We start from the raw sequence: 5,518 nt of genomic DNA on the forward strand, positions 1-5,518 counted from the left end.
GTTCTTATCCCCAAAGGAAATGGTGTAGGCAGTCTCAGGTAGGCTTATCATGTTCATGTTCTAAATCCTATAGAATCCTTGAAAGCCAGGTGTTTGTTTTTTATTCTTGTGGAAAATATTATTGGATATATTGGTATAACAATGAGGCTTACTCAAAATAGACTATACTGCTGTTCAACTTTAATGTCAAAATTTTAATCATGGAAATGCTAGCAGATTCAAGGAATGATACAAAATGTACTTTTTTATATAAATAAAGAAGAACTGATTGTGGATGAAATTCTTTAGCTGTGAAATCTGCTTCTAAAACTTAATTTCATGTTTCCCTGAAATTGTATGCAACTGAAACTTGTTCTCTGAAGTTAAACTTGGCACAGAGAGGTGAAAATTTGGATGCTATTTAACCACTTCATGGGGTATTTTTCCATCTTTGCTGTGTCATCTTTTAATTTTACTGTCATATAAAATTAGACAATTTTAGTAATAATAGTGCCTTTCAGTGAATAAGGCTTTCTTCTTTTTTTATCACATCATATAATTAAGAAGCATTAACTACTGTTAGGGGATTTGGTTAAGTCATCTTTAAGTTTATGAAAACAAAATGAATGGCCTTCCATAATCTTTAAAAAGAATCATGGACTTTGGCAGGCAGTAAGAAGCTACTGTCGACAGTTCTTGGGTATTACTGCATTGTGTGATCTTCATCATAGATGTTTTTAAGACCTTATCAGAGTTTTTATGTAAACTTACTAAAAGGTCTTGGGTTTACAAAGCAACATTAGCTAGTTATAACAAGATACTCACTTTTCAGGGAGATGCTATATTTTTTAGTGGTGATGATTTGTATACTTAAGAATGAATGCATTGCTAAATAAGCAGAAATTAAAACCTAAACACAACATTTAATGACAGTATTTAGAACTATGCTTAGTTTTAATTTAATTTTATTTTTTAGAAAGGGGATAAAAGAGGGCTTTGTTGCTTCATGAGGCATGATAGACCTTTTTCCTTCAATTAAAAAAATACTTTCTAAAAAGTTATTCTACTTGTATGGTATAACTTCCCTAGAACCAGTTTCTCCTCAACTTTCTTAAAGGAGAGAATTTCTTTCTCATTGTACTAAAGTGTTATAATAATATGCTTAATTTTGGGTTGCTGAAGATAGTAATTATCGAGATAATGTATTTTGTTTCAGCATGACTCAATGGGAAGAATAATTGGTCAAATGTTGAAATGGGCTCAGAGAATATCTATGATGTCACACGACTGGGCAAAATGTTGAGGACACCCAGTCATTGCTATCTCTTCTACTGGTCTTTAAAAATATGACACAGTTCAGGGTTACTTCATGGGTCATGGGCAAGTCTGATCTTGGTGGGAAGAAAAAGTACAGAAGAGACACATGCTCTCAGTAGGAGGGAGAAGTCAGATGCCCAATCAAGGGAGAAATACAATTATTTATCACTTAAAAGCATAAGTGTCATGACCTAGTATGTGAACCCTACATAGCTCAAGGAATTAGAAATTTGTGGAAATTTTCCCCAAGGAGCAAACAAATTCTTCACATAGGCATTTTTGGTCAAGGTAAGAAGGTATCTTGTAAGAAGATGGTTCCTTTCAAAGTATCTTCTGGGTTGGGGTGGGGGTGGGGGACTTTTAAACAGACAAATTTTGAATCCTGAAAAATGCCATCTTCTATCCAGTAGATGCTTGGTTGTATAATAGTCCTCTCATGAGTAACAGATTCCAAACGAAACTCACTGGATTTCTCCCCTATCTTCCTAGACTTGTGTCTCTCTTAGTCAGGCTTGACTTTTCTGTCAAACCTCCATATCCAATAAGTACCTGAGCCCTGTCAATTCTACCTCTATGTATTGTTTCAGGCTCTCTCTTCCTTACACTCACTACTCCTGCTGTTGCTGGAACCTTTTAAAAAAGTCTTTCTCACCTGGATTTGCAAAATATTTTTCCTGCAGCCCAATCTCCTCCAATGCATCTTCTGTACCCTGGCCAAAATTATTTTTCCAAAATACTAATTTAGTATGTGACTTTTTTCCTTAAGACCCTTCATTGATGCTCCGTTGCCCACAGGATAATCTAAAAACCTTAGCAAGGCACATGAGGCCTTCCATATATTGGTCCCTGCCCACGCCCTTTGACAACTCCATCTCTCATAGCCCATGCCCTAGCAATATGCATCTGTCTGTGTTGTACTAATGGCAGTTTCAAGAATTTACGATGTTGTTTTGTGCCTCCATGCTTGCCTATGAGCTTCCTTGTGCTTGCATGGAATGCCTTCTCTCTTTTTCCACATGCCTTCTCTCTTGCTAGCCTCCATTGTTCATCTGGCAAAATGATATCCATTCTTTTAAATTCATTCTCTGAAATTCAAACTTCTTTCGGACGGTTCCCCTTAATTTCTCCTCCTCTGCTTGTCATTGAATTATCAGCATCTACCACATTACTAGCACATGACAATGCTCAATACTTGTTGGGTAATAATAATGGTGATGTCACAGAATATATACTATTAGATCACACGTAATTCTGTCACCTCAGTTTGGTTGGTTGATTTGTTTGTTGATTGAGAAGAATATAAGGGTTGTTTTATTCCCACTTGTTGCTCTTTTATCAACATTAAAAAATTCCTTTTGGTTATGCCCAAAGAAAGGAGAGATCTATGTAACTTGCATTTAACTGAGCCTGATGTTAAATCCTGAGGTAATCCGATGGTTTGGACATTGAGAAAGTCTGACCCTTGAAGGTTGTTTTTTTGATTGATTAAGATGTTGGAATTTACAGAGAGATGCAGGAAGACCGAGGATAATATTTTAGGATATTATTTTATTAAGTTCCTAAAACATGCTCTGTTATTTGGAAATAGTAAATTTTTGTAGATTAATTGTAATGTATATGTTTATCTACATATGTAATTAATGGAAAATAATTGCTTTGAGAATGACTATTATCCTTAGCACAGAACTGTAAAGATAAAGTATACTTAAAATATTTTGGGCTTTTTGAGTGTAATATGGTTAATGTTCTTTATTTTTGAGGAGACCTGCTTTAAGTAAATTATGTTTCTTTTTTTTTTTTTTTTTTTTTTTTTTTTTGCGGTGCGCGGGCCTCTCACTGCTGTGGCCTCTCCCGTTGCGGAGCACAGGCTCTGGACGCGCAGGCTCAGCAGCCATGGCGCACGGGCCCAGCCGCTCCGCAGCATGTGGAATCCTCCCGGACCGGGTCACCAACCCGCGTCCCCTGCATCGGCAGGCGGACTCTCAACCACTGTGCCACCAGGGAAGCCCAAATTATGTTTCTTGAATTATGATTGGTTTCCTTTCTATATTCCTTCTTTTTCGTGTAAATTAATTTATGTTAAAATTATTTATAATGGTGTATATTTGTATAAACCTAAATATACACCATGTAGTTGTGATATTTAATAATCATGTACTCAGATGTTTTTAGAACAACCAAAATAACTTCCACAGTGGGTCATTTAGACCTGTATAGCTTGATAAATTTTTATTATACGTAGGTCTTTGAGAAATTGTCTTTTTGGTGAGTGGGTTCTAATATGATGATTTTCTAATCATATAATAGAGAGGCACTGGGCTACACAAATAAAATCTTGGAGTTTCTTTCTCCAGGATCTGTTGGAACATTTCAGGTAGTCTTTCCTGGAAGCTGTGTATAAATTAAATGATCTCTCTCTCTCTCTCCATGTATAAATATATACGAAATAAATTATAATGAAATAAGTAAGGTCCACAAGTGACATACGCCACTTTCATGCTGTAGTTTTGAAAGCCACCTCTCTTTCCTCTCTGTCAGAAAGCCAGCACGCTCCACATAAGGGCTGCTTATTCAGACTTACTTCCAAAATAAAGAGCACATTGAGCAAAGCCGCAGGACATCAATGTGATGAGCATAAATGTGAGCAAGAAATAAACTTTTATTGTTTAGTCCACAAGACTTGAGATCATTTGTCACTGCATGATTTAGCCTAAGCTGGCTAAAACAGATGAAAATTTTAATAATGCAATAAAAATAGATGTATAAAAAAGTACCTGCAGATTCTTCTTTTCTCAAAGACTTCAAAGTACAGCTCCATGTCTTAATATAAAAAATAAACATATTTTCTAACGCACTGCTTTTGGGCGTCGGCGCGCGGCGCGGAGAGTCCGGCTGCAGCGCCAAAGCACGCACTTTAGCGAAACGGGGGCCACGTGGTCCCCGCGGAGGCGGCCCTTTTAACCGAGACCCAAGAACTACTCTGCAGCGCCGGGCTGTCAGTCGGGGGCTGTCGCGAATCAGGCCCAGCCCTTAAAGCCAAGGTTTAAATTCCTTCGGGAGACATCAGGGATCCTGCAGTCTCTGCTACTTAGTGCCCGGCATATCTAGTGTCTTTCCTGTAAGTCCCAGTGTCATCTCTTCGTAGGGATCAGTGCAGGTTAACTTAAAAAAAAAAAAAAAAGAATATATATATATATATATATATATATATATATAAAACTTTTAAAGTTAATTTTTAAAACAGGTTTGTTTCAAAAAAGCGGATAGTACAACCCAGTAGGATCTCTGTTGTGTTTCAGTATCCCTTGAAAACGCAATTGGTTTCATGCTAAGGTAAAATTAATTTTGTGGTGAGGTTAAACAAGATTTTGAAAGACATTATTGGTTGGAAATTGGAATTGTATTTTACATTTTTGAATTCAGTGTAAGCACATAAAGTAAAGCATAATTTATCAATTGAAAATAGGTGCTATAATAGGTAAGCTGACTTAATGGAAGTTTGTATCAGTAGTTTCTTATTTGAAAGTAGATATGTGAGTATGTGTGGAGAACATCAAAAAGAGCACAATTATGTAAAGATACTTCAAATAATACAGTGTAATAACCTTGAAAACAGAAGGATGTGAGAATGAAGGTGCCACTCTGATGAATATGATAAAAGCCTAGAAGAGAGACTGATATTCCTTTTGTAAGTAGTATGTCCTGCTCCACAGACCTGGAACATATTCTAATCACTCAAGTACCTACCTGCCTTCTTAGTATACCACCTCCTTAATTGCCCAAGAAGCCCCATAAATCCTTAAGGCTAAAGGGGAGGCTAGTCTTACTTGTAAAATTAGGCTTACAGCGAACAGGAAAGTTTGTTCAGCTCACTAATACCTTTGCCTCCCTCGTCCAAATAGTTTCAGTGTCAGGCTTGTCTGCACTTTTTGCTGGATGCCTACTCATTCTGCAGGAGTGGGTGCCTATGCATATATGCTTAGTTACCAGTCACTACAGCACAGCCACTGGTCCAGGGTGACTGACTCTGAAAGGCTCCAATCACACATTGCATCCAATATCCTACCTCCAGGAATGCCTTCAGTCCTTGTTCAACCCTGAGCTAACAGCATAGACTTCCCCTTCACTTAGGAATTCATTGCTCTTTATTCCTATAAGACCCTGGTTGGATCCACCTGGTCCTGGACTTCCTATGGAGTTACTCTACCATCTCCTTAGTAAC

The 5,518-nt window shown here is 37.3% G+C and overlaps 1 non-coding gene across 1 annotated transcript; it reads left to right on the forward strand.

The window, feature by feature from the left end:
* Positions 1–4,147: 4,147 nt before the first annotated feature.
* On the forward strand, positions 4,148–4,270 carry LOC115801994 (small nucleolar RNA SNORA76). Its single transcript, XR_004022367.1, has one exon. It is a non-coding gene; the product is annotated as a small nucleolar RNA SNORA76 (small nucleolar RNA).
* Positions 4,271–5,518: the final 1,248 nt, after the last annotated feature.

Source organism: Delphinapterus leucas, chromosome 5 (genome assembly GCF_059928025.1).
Source record: "Delphinapterus leucas isolate spDelLeu-1000000601 "Yukka" chromosome 5, BTC_Dleu_Yukka2, whole genome shotgun sequence".
NCBI classification, from domain to species: Eukaryota; Metazoa; Chordata; class Mammalia; order Artiodactyla; family Monodontidae; genus Delphinapterus; species Delphinapterus leucas.